General features: G+C 62.0%; 1 protein-coding gene across 3 annotated transcripts in view; it reads left to right on the top strand.

The window, feature by feature from the left end:
* Sulf2 (sulfatase 2) overlaps nucleotides 1-15,419 on the top strand; it is a 78,923-nt gene that overhangs the window by 1,121 nt on the left and 62,383 nt on the right. The gene's annotated exons all lie outside the window — the stretch shown is intronic.

Genomic DNA, 15,419 nt, shown 5'->3' on the forward strand with positions numbered 1-15,419 from the left:
AAGGAAAACTTCCTCCCAGACCAGGTCAGAACCCGTTTCCACGCCCTGTAGAGAGATGCGCCCCTCCTGGGTCTCCTGGGGTTTCAGAAGTCTACGGTGAAGCTGCAGCGATACTAGGAGTGCATTTTATAAAAATATTCCTATAGTAGTTCATTCATTCCTTCTACAAACATTTTATGGGGCATCTCTCATGCCTGGAGCTGAGCTTTTCCCAGGGAAAGGGGATGAAGGAAGGTACCAGCCCGTGCACAGAAGCCCCGGTCTCTTGGAGGGCAGCTGGGGAGATGTAGACTCTGGGGGAGCGTAGGAAGACACCCCCAAGCCTGGCTGGGCACTGTGGCCTGTGCCCACTCTTCCCTCCCTGCGGGACCCTGAGGACCACGCCCCCTGCACATAGTAGGGCGAGCTGCAAAGCCTTCTGGCCGCAGCCCTCCCCCCCCCCCTTCTTAAAAGTTCTGGCTGGCCCCGCCCCCTTGCTGGACAGTCTTTCCTGCAGCTTGTTCTAATCACTTTTTGAGTTAAAAGTCAATATTTAATTAACCAAGTAATTACATTCAGCTGACGTCTGAATCTGGGTATTTGCTCATCTGTGCTTGTAGGGACACCGTGCTCTCCCCCTCCATCTGTCCCCTGCTCCCCGCCCCCGGCCCCCCAGGAGGCTCTGGAGCCAAGTCTCTGGGGTGACAGGGAGCTGTGGAGAAGGGCTTTCTCTGGAGGACACCCCAGATTTGTTCTCCCCTGAATTGTTCTTGCAGTTGGTAGTGAGGGCGCTCCTCACTGTGACTCCGCCTCCCCCTACACAAGGAGTGGGTTAATTAAAGCCATTTGTTAAAGACAGAAAGGGGGAGGGCACCTAAGACCCCTCCCCCTAAGCCTTGCAGGTCCAGTTATAGAGGGGGAGAGCTCAGGGCCACCAGCCCCCCCCCCCCCCCCCGGGAACTTAGTCCCAGAACGGGCAGCTGGGGGACATGCATCTTGGCTGAGGGCACGGGGCGTCTGCTCAGGAGGACACCGTCTTCCCCCGGCAAGCGTGTGTGCAGAAAGGCACAGTGCTGGTATCTCTGCCACGGCTGAGGGTCAGTGTGGCTTTGGGCTTTGTGTTTACTTCTTGGGTTTTTTATTTGAATTTATGGCTTTTTCTGAAACCCCTAATAACATGTTAAGTTTTCTGACTTAAGGGTTGACTGATGATTTGATTGAAAAAACCTGGGCTTGGGAGGCACTGCGCTCTCTGTGGCTGTGTGTGACCATGAATAGCCAGACCTGCCTCAGCAGCCATCCCAGGGCCCGTTTCCCAGCCTGCCCTTTGAAGTCCGCCTTCCACTTGGGATCCTGTTTCCCCTTCTGTTGTCCTGGCTTGAGTGGACTCCTCTGCCCAGGCCTGCCTCAAGGGGGCAGCTTCTAGGCTCCTGGGTCAGCCAGAGGGGACAGTCATGCTCTCCTCAAGCGTGTGTCTGTTCTGAGAGTTTCCCCTCCCCCCACCAGAAGCCCTGTCCTGCGGAAGGCTCTCCGCACCCTGGCCAGCTTGTAGTTACAAGAAGGGTTTGTTGTGAGCTCGGTGGACAGTGCTTGGCTAGTGTTAGTGGCCAAGTACTTCAGAGCGCTTCAATGTGATATAAGAAACTCTGAGGGGCAGGTGCTGGGACCGTTGTCATGGTAAAGATGAGGATGCTGGGGCGTGGGGCGCAGAGAGTGTGACTTGCAGGCAGGGTCAGTGGTGAAGCCCTGGGGCTGTAGGTTCCACTCAGAACCTCTGGGTCCTCCTCCTCCACGACCTTGGCCTTTTTATCCAACTGGAGGAAAAAGAAAAATCTATGCTCAGTGAAGAACGCAGAGTTCGTAAAACTGCTCTTTCTCGCTCAGAAGCCTCCGATGACTAGGGAGTCTCGTTTGCCTTGGGGTGTTTTTTGGTTTGGGGGGGGGTGGAGTTTTTTGCCCCAAGGAAAGCAAGCAGCTGTGAGATGCTTTTTCCTTCCGCTGTGCATGTGTGCACCCCCCCCCCATCAAAATGCAAAGTGAAACACCAAACGGGGCTCAAGAAAAAAGCTACCAGAATCTGAAGTCATGACTTTAGTCCTTAAAAGCACCATGGCCAGAGGATGGACATCCTCCTGGAGGAGAGGCCCCCCTGTGGCTGGTGATGGAGTCCAGGGTCCTGGGTGGCTGGGCCCAGCCCGGCCACAGGTGTGGAAGGTGGAGCTCAGCACCGACGGCAGGTGAGGGGGCCTCCCTGGGGTCTGCCTCTGCAGGCCGCCTTGTCCCGGGCCCTGGTGGGCATCCTGCAGATGCCCCTGCTCCAGCCAGACCCAAGGCTGTATCTAATTGGGAGATCATTAAGATCATTATAATTAATTGGCATCCTGATAAATGGCATGATTGCCTAATGGGGTGGTTGCTAGGGAACTAGGCCTCACTTGGAGCCTCGGGGGGAAGATGCGCTGGGCTGGCTGCAGTTGGGCGTTGGGGTTACAGACCCGGCGGTTGGTGGGCAGGAAGCCAGGGCTCACCCGCCTCTGCTGGTGTTCACTGAGCAGCTGCTGTGTGCAAGTTTCGAATGGAATTGGAGGGGTATTTTCCTAGAAGGACTGTAGAGCAATCAGGATCCTTTCTCTTGGAAGCAACAGAAAGAAAAAAAAAATCAAACCAGCTTACAAAGCAGCAGCCTGTGGGTTTTCATAACCCCACATCTAAGGTGACTCTGGCCCGAGAGCAGCTGGACTCAGGGCTCGGGTTTTGAGTGAGAACCGTTCCTCTCGTCTCTGTGCTGCGTTCCAGCCTCTGCAGCTCCGAGGGTGGCAGGCTCTGGCAGCCACAGGCACGGTGGTTAGGACAGCCGGTCCTCCTGGCCACCTGCCCAGCAGTGAGACGGGGGCGTGTGACCAAGCCTCTCTGGGCTCCAGCGTTCTCCCACAAATGATGCTGATCCTAGCACCCAGCCCCTGGTGTGTGGTGAAGGGTGACATGAGATCATCAATGTCAAGGTGAACGCTGGCCGTGGTCATAATGAGGGGCAAGACCGCTGCAAAGGAGCTGCCCTCTCATCCCCTCTGGCTGATCCCAAAAGGAAAGAACCAACCTCTTTCCAGGTAGATCCCACCTGAGCCCCAGGTACCCCTCTGTGCTCTTGTGCTGTGCTCAGGCAAACCAGTGCCCACTCAAGGAAAGCCTGACGGGCACTGGGCTCAGGCCAGCCTCAGGCTCCACCCTGGGGAGCTCACTGCCGGGCCCCCCAAAGCCTCAGGAACACAAGCGGGGGTCCTCGGTGGAAGGGAGCCCTGGTTTGGGGGGAAGCAAGTGACCACACTGACGTGAGCAGCCACGGCCAGAGGCACCTGTCTCCACCCCTGGCCCAGGTGAGGACCCAGGAGCCCCTCCTTCCACCTCCACGAGGGTCCTCAGGCAGCAGGGGCCTGGCTCAGCTCTTCCACGCATGAGGAATGCAGCCTGGCCTTGACCCTGGGCGTGCTGGGGGCCAGGTCTGCCCAAACTCCCGCCATGAGAAGCATCTTGACCTATTTGCTTAAAAAATGCAGACTCCAGGCCCGTGGCCAGTCCCTGCTGCACCAGGCTCCCGGGGAGTGCTGGGCACACCACGTGCCTCAGAAGGTCTGGGAAAGGGGCCCTGGAACAGGGTTTGCCTTCTGCTGCCGAAAGCCAGGAGCTGAGATGAGATGGGGGGTGCTCGATGGGCATCCCTCATCTCGAACCTGACGGCAGCCCAGGACCCGCAGAACCCGAGAGGCTGCTCCAGCTGCCCACGTGCTGGGCGGACGTCTGCTGGGAGCCAGGCCCCGTGTCAGGCCCCGGGACCGTCAAGGGGGCCAGAAACAAAGGTCCCAAGGAGACATGCCCACGGACCAGGTGGCGTCAGCGAAAAGCCCTACCGTGGAAACAGGGTGATGAACCATGATGGCACTGGGGGGACAGTGGCTGGGGACACCTTAGGCAGAGGGACTCTGTGAGGAAGGTGACCTTTGGGCTGTGGCCTGAAGTTTAGGAAGGAGCTGACCTTGGGGGAGAGCTCTCCAGGTGGAGAGTGCAGCCAGTGTCCGGCCCAGAGGCAGGAGGGGTCCACCTGGGCCGCTCAGGGTTCTGGCAGGGAGTGGCAGGAAGGGGGAGGTGAGACGGTTAGACTTGGTTAAATGAAAGGGAAAGCCTTGGGGACTTGAAGCCCAGGGTGGCAGGATGGGAGTTTCAAGGAGATCCTGTGGCTGCTGCCAGGCGGGTGCTTCTAGGCAGAGCTGGGACCGGGCCAGGTGTGTCAGCCGTGCACTGGGAGCCGACCGTGACCTGGTGGTGACAGTGGACACCCTGTGAATGGGTGCACGGGGCTATTTCTGGTGGGTCCACTACTCTTTGCCAAGGGTGGTTTGTCCCGCGGGGCATGTGGAGCCGGGTCCGGAGGTGTTTTTGCCTGTGGGGGGCGCTGCTGGCCCCTGGAGGGTGAAACCCGGGGTTGAGCACCCTGCAGTGCCCAGGAGGGGCCGCCCCACCCCAGGAGTGGTCCAGTCCCCAGCCCGTCCCCCAGCGCCAAGGAATCGGGTGATTGGCAGCCTGGTTGCTTGGGGCCCTAATGGGGAAACCAGGAAAGGGGGCTTGGGGGAGGGGGGCGAGCTGGCCTGAGCCTGGGAAGGGTGCGCTCCGACTCTCCACCGTCCTGGGGAAGCTGTGGGTGGTGGATCTGGGGCCGCCGTCTGCTGAGTGGCTGGTGACCTGGATTTGGGAGTCGGTGCATATCCGTGTTATTTTAAGCCCCTGCTGGACCCGCTGGTCCGGGAGAATGGTCCGGGAGAATGCGTCGTGTTCCCGGAGTGGCGTTCTCCCCTCCACCCCCGGGGCCTCCCGGCATCTATGATGAGTATTTTTGGCACGCCACCTGCTCCCCTCAGGCCCGTGCTCCCCGCCGACGGTCGGTCAAGAAGTCACCGAGGGCTCAGGCTGAGCCTCCCCTTGTCCGCAGCCCCTCCGCCCCATGATTAGCAGAGAAAACCCAACAGTGGGCACTCCGCAGGGCCCTGGGAAATTGCCTGGGGTAGGGTGGGCTCCCAGCCCGGAGGGTATTGGGAAGCCGCCTTGGTGGGGCAGCGGTGGTCCGGAGATGCTCCTCCACCCGACCAGGGCCTCAGGATCCTCTCCAGCTGGAGCGCTTTGATTCCCCACAGTCTCTTAATGCATTTCCAAAACACACGGTGCCCGGCGGCGCTGGCCTCTGACCTGCAGCCTGGTCTTATGAAAGGCCTCCCCTCTGCCGCTCGCACCTGGCCGAGGTGGAGATGGATTCCACCCCAGACTCGGGAGTTCTTAGGAGCAGGACTGGAGGGGGGTGGGGGCAGGGCCTGGGGACCAGCAGTACCCGAGGTATGTTTGGCCAGGTGGGTGCCAGATGTGTCCGGGAGGGATGTGGCCCACAGCTTTCTTACTGGCTTGTGGTCCAGACCCCAGTGGGGAGCTGACCCACGTCAGTAGCCACGAGGCGGAACTTTAAGGGAACCGTCCGCCTTTGGGAGTCCCGGAGACACTCGCTCTCGGTTAAAGTTGGACTGCACAAAATCTGCGGACAGAGATGCTGTCCACAGGCCTGACCAGAGACCAGAAACACCTCCCGGGGTTCTTATTGACTTGGAGTCTTAGTTATTTGCTTGTGGATCTAGGTGTATTCACTTGGAGTAGCAGACTACTGGCCCCGAGTGGCTTACGCAGTAGAGATGTTTATTTCTTGCATAGCAAAATCAGGGGAGTCCAGGGCTTAGTCATCAGTACATCCCTGTCGTCCAAAGCCCAGACTCCTCCTAGCCTTTGTCCCTGTGTTCTCTTCTGTCTTCAACTTTGTTGTCTCGTGGGGTCAGTGTGGCTGCCACAATCCCAGACATCACATCCCCCAGCAAAGTGAGAACAGAGAGGAGTACTCCTGACTGACTCCCTTTTACTCAGAGAAGAAAATCCTTCTAGGAGCACCCACTGTCCGGCACACTTTGTTTTATGTCTCATTGGCCTGGGGTTGGGTTCTATGTATGCTCACCTCCAAACCACACATGGGGAGGTGTTGGGTTTGCTGCTTGACTTAGGCCAGTATTTCCCAGACGAGCAAACCAAACGCTGCCTTCTTCCAGCAAATACTTTCCCCAGGTTTGCCTGAAACAGACTCATAGATCACATGAGCCACCTCCACACCTCACCAGAGAGGTGCCCGTAACCCACAGGGAGCGTGAGTGCTGCAGTTGGTAAGTGCCCTGCTCTGCACCAGCAGACCTGCGCTGCCAGATGCCCAGGTGGGGAGGATCACGTCAGCCTGGCAGCTGCCAGTCAGCTGGACGCCGGTGGGCAGTTTGGGCAGCTCAGGTGCTATAGGCAGGATGGCCATGAACAAGGGGGTTCCCGAAGTCTCCAAGTGGAACAAACCCGTCTTCCCGCGGTTTACTCCGGGGTAGGGTAAAGCCAGGCGCAAATGTTGTCTACCTGAGAGTCAGAGCCATGTCCTGGCTCAGGGACCACAGATGGCTTTTCTACCTGCATGAGGGTCCCCTGGGAACTTCGAGGGCTGTCTTGGAGGTGGGGGTTCTCCACGGTGGAGCCTCAAACTATCCAACACGCCCGTGCCCCCACCAGATGCATCCCAGTCGGGTGATGACCAGAACGATGACCATCAGCCTGTCCCGAGGGGCTCAGAGTGGGGGGGGGCTCTGTGACCTGGGTTCAAGGCCAAGCCCACCCTCGAGGGAGCTGTGTGGGGCTGGGCAAGTCACCTACCCTCTCTGAGCTGCACTCCCCTCTGTAAGCTGGGGGAGGGGCTGGCAGCTTCCTCTGGAGTTGGGGACCCTGGAACAAGGCCAGTCAAATGGAAGCCGCGTTGTCACGGCGGTCATCACTGTCACATTTTAGGTCCTTTCTGAGCTTTTTGAAGTGCTCTGGCACCTGGCCAAAGCCCCTGGTCTTTTGGCCACTCTGCCTGTAAGGAAAGCCATTGATCTCCCTGTGACAGACAGGGAAAGCCAGCTGGAGAGGTGGCAGCCATCGGAGGTGACGCTGGGCCTCGAGCTGGATTCTGCAGCTTCTGGCCGGTGTGCTCTGGAGCCTCCAGGCCGCAGCCATCCCTTCTTTGGGGCCAAGTCGGAGAAGAAGCAAAGCCCCGGGCCTGACCTCCAGCCAGGACCCTGCACCCCCTGGGGACCCGAGGAGGCCGGTCACCATGTGCGAGGGAAGGTGCTTGGTCTCCAGAGGAACTCTGCGCCCAGGCCACACCCAGGCAGGCTGACCCGGTGCCTTGGGGTTGGAGTCGGAGCCCAGCAGCTGCCCCTGCAACTCAACGTCCTGCTGGAGAGCTACTCGGGCGGAGGGAAGGTCCTGGCGGGGTCCTTCTGCAGGGCATTTCCGCCAGGTCCCAAGAGGGCTCCTGGAAGGAGGGAGCTGTCCCGAAAGGCTCCTTCCAAGGGCCCGTTGGACCTAATAAAGCCCAGACTCTTGGCTCGGAGAGGTGGCTCTCCCTGCTCCTGTGCCTGTCGCGCCTGCCCCCTGGTCCCTCTGGTCCTCGACACAGCCAAGCTCCTTCCAGCCTCGGGGCCTTTGTACCTGCTGCTCCTCTGCCTGCACTGTGCCCCCCACAGCTCCCAAGTCTGCCTCCTGATCCTTCCACTGTCACCTCCTCAGAGTGCTAGGATGGCACCTTATTGACGTGCAAGACACTTGTCACACTCAAAGGGCTTGTCCTTGTCCCCTCCCTTGTGGACCGTAAGCTCTGGGGCTGGGGGGCATTGCCGTCTTGTCCCCTGCTGAACCCCAGCACCTGGGGCAGGCCTGGCACTCCACAGGGGCGCGGAGTCTGAGTCGGCGTCATCGGGTGCCCTTGCTTCAAGGTGACTGCTGGGGCGAGGGAGTCCGAACCCGTCCGTCGTTGGTAGAGCCCAGGTGGGGACAGGAGGGCTGTTTCTCACACTCCCCAGCCCTAGCCGCTCTCGGGACCGTACACTTATGTCACCGCAGGGACTGTGGGGTCCGCTGCCAGGCCCCCTGGGCGTGACAGTTCATCTTGGGGGGCTCCAGGCCGGCTTCCTTCCGCCTCCTCCCTGACTCCGCGCCCGAGGCTCACTCGGGTCCAGCAGAGGGTGTTTCTGGTACCCGTGGGCGCCGGGCGCTTGCTCTTGTGCACGCTGAACAGCTCAGTGCTGCCGGGGTGTCCCGCCCCTGTTCTACAGACTACAGACAAGGAAACTGAGACCCAGCAGCCGCTCCCTGCGGCCATCCTGCTGGGAAGGGCAGCACGGCTGCTGGCCGGGGGCCGCCTTGGACTCCCAGAGTGTTTTTGAACCTGTGCGCTATTCTGAACGTTCTAGAAAATTAGTTGTCAGGTTTCTGACATTTCAGGACTTCATGTCTTAGCAGTTAGGACTTGGGGCTCCTCCTGAGAAGCAGGGGTCCCAGGCCCCGTCTGGCTGTGGCCCGGGTTTGCCCTGCCCCATCCCCGCTGCCCGAGGCTGGACCAAGCTCTGGTGGGTGTCATGGCCCTGCCGATGCCCCTGTTCTTGCTCCTCTGTTATAAGTAGTCACTGGGACGGGGGGGACGGTGGCCTTTCTACACAGGCCCACTTTACCCAGGGGGTTCCCTGCCCAGCCCACGTGGCACTCCACACTCACACCGAAGGCCACACTGCGAGGACAGTGCCTGGCCAGCTTGTTGGTGTTGATGGAGCTGCTGCTGCTGAGTACCTGTCACCTGGCACAGTGAGGGGCACAGTGAGGGGCCTGAGGCGGCCCGTGAGGCCCCGGTGGGTGGCCCTGAGCGAGCGAGTGGTGGGTCCCCTTCCTGGCCCTGAGATGCTGGGGGCTGACGGGGGTCCTCCCGCTTCCTGCGGAACTAGCCGGAAGGTCCGAGCTGACTCCGCTCAGACAGCTGGCAGCTTGGCTGGTCACCGGTCAGGAGCTCACTTGGGGTCAGCAGCCACCTGGCCCCTCCTCGTGGCTGTCTGGGCTTCCTCCCCACATGGTGGCTGCAGGGAGCTCAGAAGTGAAGGCTTCAGGCCTTGGCCCCAACCTGGCCTCACTTCTGCCACCTCTGGTCCCAACTGGCCACAGAGCCAGCCAGGCTGCATGGGGGGGCCTGCCGGGGCATGAATGCCGGACAGTGGGACCTTCAGGGTCTGCTGAAGTCACCGGGCACCACAGGCTACAAGTGGCCGTGGCTGGCCTCCCACCCACGCTGAAGCAGGACTCGGCGGCAGGAGCTGGGAGACCCAGGACGTGGCTGGGAAGGCCAGGGCCAGGCTGGGGAAGGACCAGGCAGGGGCGCCAGCTACACAGGGCCCTGGACACCTCGCCCTGGAGGCCGGGGCACAGCGAGTCCCATGGACCTGGCTTGGTCACAGGGTCACCCTTGGCAGGAGAGGGTGGCCCCCTTGCAGGGGGCCAGATGCTGGACAGAGGAGGGGAGCTGGAGGTTTCTGCGCGGCCCCTGCCCAGTGCCCCCCCCCCCAGAAGAGCTGGCGGGGCAGAGTGAACCACGTCGTGGAGGCTGAGCGGGCGCCCACGTCCGCGTCGCGGCCTTTCTGGTCAGGGTCCCTGTCATCCAGGTGCCGCTGGGACCCCGGGCCCCTTCTCTCTGTGGGTGATGCCGACTCCCAGTGGCACCTCAGCGTCCTCATCTGGAAAATGGGGGACTTGCTGCTGGCCCCTGCGGGGGACGCCTTGACCTGGCTGCCGCCACGCTAGGTGCCCCCGCCTCCGGACCCACTCTGCGGGGCACGCAGCCTCTCCATCCCCTGCTTCTGGAGCCCTGCGGGCGTCGGCCGTTCCCGAGGCCGTGGGGGGGACGGCGGGGTGATTGGATTATTGATACTGGGGCTCCAACTGTCCTTTCCCCCTCTGTGTGCTCTTCCGGGAGAAGTGGCAATCCCGGGGACACGCGTGTTCTGTGGGGTGCACACAGGCCAGGGGCAGGTGGGGTTGAAACACAGGGGCGAGGTGGGGCTCCAGTGGCGGGCAGCTGTGGCAGTCCTGCTGAGCGCCAGCCCACAGTGAGGCATGAGTCAAGACTGAGCCCAAGTTCACTGCTTTTGGCCAAAGGCCTTTTGTAGAAGTAACTTTGTGACTAACCCGGAGCTTTGTCCTCAGTGAGACAAAGAAACAAAGAGCAGAGGTGGGAATGCCTGTATCTGACTCCCATTTCCTCTAGGGCCCAGGGAGGACAGAGGGCGTGGCCTGCCTGCAATCCTGGGCTGGGGAAACCCAGCAAATAAGCCACCCCTCACCATGCCAGCTTGTCACTCTTGCTCCCTGCTTCTGCCATGTCCGGCTTCATTCTGCTCATTCCCACCACAGGGCCTTTGCATGTGCTTTTTCTTTGCTTAGGAAGCACTTTGTCCATAAGCAGCTTCTCACCCACCTTCTGGTCTCAGCTCCAGTATTTCCTCCTCCAAGAGGCCTCTCCCAAATTCCTCTCTCCTGGCACTGTGACAGCTTCCTTCAAGCTCACAGGACAATCCAAATCTCCGCTTTGGAGTCTTCCCCACCAGAATGCCAGGACCTGAGGACAAAGGCCTGCCCCATGCCCACTGCCTGGCACACACAGCCCCTGGCACATAGTAAGTGCTCAGGAAAGACGAGGCGGCTCTGAAGGTCTGCAGGGAGCTCCTCGGCCACCTTCCGAGGGCTTTGCTCTCCCAGAGTTTAACATGGACTTGAAGTTCTCATGTGAAGCGGGGTCTGCCGTGTGGTCCAGGGCTCACCTCCCTCCTGCCCCCAATCTGAACCCTCCACCCCCCCAGGCCTCCGCCTGGCCCCTGTGGGCCTGTCTGTGTCCCCACTCCACCCAAAGGCCACTGCAGACAGGGGTCTCCTTCCAGAGGTGACCAGACCTCAGGCTGCCTGCAGGACCCCCCCCTCGAGTCCCACGGGGTGGGGACGTGGCTCCCAGAGGGGGGACACAGCAGTCCTCAGCTCTCGTCGGACATGGACAGGACAGTGACCATGACTGTGAACAGGCCGCTCCTTTCTGGACTCTCAAGGCTGAGCACTGACCCTCGCGATGCTCACGAGCCCCGGAGGCCAGCCCGTGCCCACCACAGCCTCCAGGTGACCCAAGGGACCCCGGAGACTCTCCAGCTGTGGCCCAGACATTTCCAGGTGGAGCCCTGCGTTCCTTGGGGTCCTGCTCAGGTGTTTGTCACGGTTTCAGGAACATTGTGACACAGGGCTGGTGACTGCAGCGTGGGTGCTGGGTGGCTTAAACCCAGCAAATAACACTAGCCAGCATTTATTGGGTGCCGATTGTATACCAATTTGTTCTAAAGGCGCCTGGAGTAGTAAGCCATCTTGCCTTCACACCTGTACTGGGTGAGGCTGTGCGGTCCCCCCTGTGCAGATGAGGCCCCTGAGGCCACAGAAGTGACCTTCCCAGGTCCAGTGAGCAGCGGAGGAGGTTCAAACCCAGGCCCTGGGCTGGGGACCCCGCCCAGCCCAGTGCCCTGGGGGCTCCCCGTGGGCTTTGGTTTTCCTGCTGCTCTGTGGCTCTTGACTGATCCAGCACCCTGCGGCCAGGGAGTGTTGAGAGCCACCACCAAGTCCAGATGGCGCCCGGCATTTTGCCAGAAGGAGTGGTGGCGAGGTAACGCCAGCGAGCCATCGGGATGATGATAATTGGGTTGAGCTGTGTATGATTATTGGGGTACTCTGATGGCCGTGACTGATGATGCTAGATTGAAGCCAGCTGTGTATTCAGTTGTGTATATGAACCTCTGCTGTCCAGCAATAAGGCGGCTCCCGCTATCTCGGGTGCCCACTACTTTTGAGTTCTCGCCGAGTTCCCGTCGAGTTCCTGTTGGTTCCGTGGAGTTCTAGAGAGTTCCCGTGGGGTTCGGGCAATAAAGTAGTTCCTGTTTGAACCTACAAGTGGCTCGTGACCTCCTGGTTATTTGTGCCCAACCAGACTGCGGCAAGGGAGCAGATGCTCAGGTGTCTAAGAGAGTGAATCCCAGCCTTTCCACCATCTGCTCGCTGGACGCACGGAGCATGTTGTTTCCAAACTCGCCATACGCTCTGGTGAGCCACCCACTCCGTGCCCGGGTCCGCCAGGCCCGTTTCTCACCCTTCCTGCCCCTGCTGGAGGCCTTCCAGCTTCTGATACATGGACGCTGTGTGGGCACTGTACAGTGTCCATGCCGCGAGGTCAGGGCTTGCTTTCCCGCTGTCCTGCGAGCCCTGCCTGGCTCTGGGAGCCTTGGGGACTTCCTTGTTGCATCGTAACTTCTGCAGGTGGCGGGCCCTGGGGCTGGGCTGCTTTCCACCCGACTCTAAGCCCCTTTCCTTTCCAGATCCTGAGCCCATCCTGACCTCACCTTCTCCCCTCCCTCTGAAGGACCCTTGTCCCCTGTCCTGCCCTAGGGAGCGGCTGGGTCCTCTGCCTCACCTGGGTTCCAGGGGCAGGTGGAGAGCCTGCCCGTGCCCTGGGCTAGGAGGCTGGGCTGGGAGGGACTGTCCTTTCTCTGTCTGCCCCAGAGAGGGGAGGAGGCTGGGGCCAGGAAGAGGGGACGGCCGGACAGATGTGCGTGTGTCACCCCCGCCCAGACAGCCTCTGGGCCTGTGAGGTTCAGGACCGCCCCCCGTGGATGTGCAGAGCTGCATCCTGTGAGACTTCCAGCCTTGACTCTGAGGCCTCCTTCGGGCAGCCCTCCCCGACTGCCCTCAGTCCGTCTCCTCCTTGGTTTCTACGTGAGCGTGTGGGTCCCGGGGCCGGGACATCCAGGTGCCTTCTGAGTCAGGGCTGCGGGGGCAGACGCTGCCCTCCAGGAAAGGGAGAGCAAAGTGGAGGGCCTGAGTGGCCCACGTCCCTGGGCAGGTGACATCAGGGAGCCGGGAGAGGGCTGCCTCCTGGAGCTGTGAGTCCCCAGCAAGCTGCCAGGGACGGTGCCTGGCAGCCACCACCTGGGCCCCTCCTCCCGCCCCCTGGGTGTCCCCTGGGCCAGCCCAACCAGGCCGTTGACCTGCTGCATGGGGGGGCCTCCCGGGCCACCCGGCAGAGACAGCCGACGGGGAGTGCTTGGCAGCCGGAAGGTTCCAGAACCCCCCCTCCGCCTCTGCTTCCTCCCGTGAGGGGAGCGTCTGAACTCAGGGTGGTGTTAGGGGGGCCTGGGGATTGGGGCGAGGTCGGCTCCTCAGGTTGGCGGTGGCCCTGGCGCCTCCCACTGTAAACTGCCGCCGTGTGGACCAGGTGGCTCCAGGGGACCCTCCCCGGGGCCTAGGATTGGCTCCAGGGTACACCCTGGGTTCTGCAAGGGTCTTCCACTTCTTCTCTTGGGCGCCAGCAGCACCCAGCACCCAGAGCAGCCTTTCTGCCGTCCCTGGGGTGTCTGACCGTCTCCCTCCCTCTGTCCCTCTGCCCGTCTCTCCGACTGCTCTTGGGCACCCGGTTGGCAGCCATCTGCCTCCAGAGTAGGCCTCTACAGGCACCGGGACTCTGTCCCCTTGGCCAGACCCGGTGCCAGGTCCCACATCTGTCCTGGGCCAGTTGCTGGAGCCCGAGAGATGGGAGGTGCTGCTGGCCGCCCTGGCCCACGGGGTCCACCCCACTGTCGGGGTGAGAGAGGGGAGGGGACATGATGACGGGGTGGGGCGAGGGCGGGGACATGGCCAGAGGAGGGGGACGTTTCTCTGCTAAGGCAGTCCCGGTGCCGGTGCCTGCTGGGAGCCAAGCCCTGTTTTAGGTGCTGGGACATGGAAATAAACAACGTTGGCAACACCCCAGGTCCAGGAAGGTGACATTCTGCAGGGAGACTGACAGTGAAGTAGCTAGTTGCCAGAGGTGACGAACGTGCCTGGGGGATGCAGAGACTGCACTGCAAGGAGGTGAGCAGGGGCCATCAAGCAACCTGCATGGAGGCTGCAGGCGGAGGGAAGAGCACGCAGAGTCCTGGGGTAGGGCTGGCCCGGCTCCACAGAGGCCCTGTGGCTGGAACCAAGGAGAGAGGGAGGGGGTGAAGCCGGCGGTGGTGGGGCAGATGGTGGAGGGACCTGGCTGCGGGCGGAGGCCCCACTGATGTGTTCAGGATCCTCTGGCTGGGTGAGAGCCGAGGTGGAGGAAGGAACCTAAGGAGACTGTGGTGACCACCCGGGGGTCATCCTGCCCCCTGTGCTGTGCTCACAGGCGGGAGGCCCTGGCTGCACGTCCCCAGAGTACAAGAGGGAAGGAGCCACAGGTGGGCCAGGCCAGGGGGGCACCTGGGAGGCCCTGGCCCCGCTCCCAGGGCACCTCTGCACACCCCGGGGCCCCCCACCTCCGGCCATGTCCCCGATCCATCCCAGCCCCCCTCCGCTCCTCTCGTTGGACTTGGGGGTCTCCGAGGACACAACCACTGGGTCCCCCAGGGGCCTGGATGGCCGGGCATCTCCCCACAGTGGGGGGCACCTGAGGTCGCGCCCTGCAGGCGGGCAGGTGGATCCAGAGGCAGGGGCTGTCTGGACGCCAGGACGGTGGGTGTCCCCCGAGCTGTGCTGCTGGCTGGACAGAGGGGACCAGGGGGCCTTGGCAAGGAGCCTGGGTGAGCGGCGGCGGCTGTGGGCTGGAGGCCTGCGGTCAGGGGGCCGTGGGGTGGCCAGAGACCCCGCAGGTTCAGCTTCTTGGAGTGTTTTACCAAGAAGGGAAACGGAGGCGGAAGCCTCGTGTCACCTTCAGTTGGTTTCTTTGGCAGAGGCCAGGGGGGGCCGAGCCGGGGTTCGCCAGGGATGGACCCGGGACGGGACGGGCGCCGAGGGAGAAATCAGCCCGTTCTCCGCAGCCTCCATCCAGGAGGAAGGGGCTCGGCTGGGAGGTCCCCCACCCGGGAGGAGGGGCTCCAAGACCAAGGGGCATGACCAGAGTCCAGCGGACCTTGTCCTGGACCCAGCCCCCTGGCCAGGAGCCCCCCCCCCTCCTGCACCCCCTTACGGCCTCGCTGCGGAGGCGGAGGCTGGCTCTCGGGACCTGCTGGCGGGGCTGCCTCCAGGGGGACTGTCCAGCCACTGGGTTCGGGCTCTTCTCTCCACGTGACCTTGGAAAGTGGCCTTGCCTCCCTGAGCCAGCTTTGCCATCCGCACCGCGGGCACAAGAGCCATGAGTGGCTGCGCGGGTTACGCGGGTGGCACCTGCGAAGTGCTCGGGGCAGGGCCAGGGCGGAGCGGGCCTGGGGCCCTGCGAACATGGACCCTTCGATGCGCTGAGCCCCCCAGGAGCCCGGGCAGGAATCGCGCTCAGGGGCTTGGCGGGGCCTCCCTGCGCCCTGCTCCGCGGTGTGGAGCGGCTCTGCGGGGAAGGGACGTCGTCTCCACTGGTGCCTGGACACAGTCCTCCTTCAGAAATGTGTCTCCTAGTTTTAGTTTAAAATGAGGCCATCTGAAGAGGTGACTGGGGACGTTCCCACCGAGGGCCCGGGGATGGCCCTGCGCCGTCTGATGCGAGG

This window comes from Urocitellus parryii, chromosome 6 (assembly GCF_045843805.1).
Source record: "Urocitellus parryii isolate mUroPar1 chromosome 6, mUroPar1.hap1, whole genome shotgun sequence".
In the NCBI taxonomy this organism is placed as follows: Eukaryota; Metazoa; Chordata; class Mammalia; order Rodentia; family Sciuridae; genus Urocitellus; species Urocitellus parryii.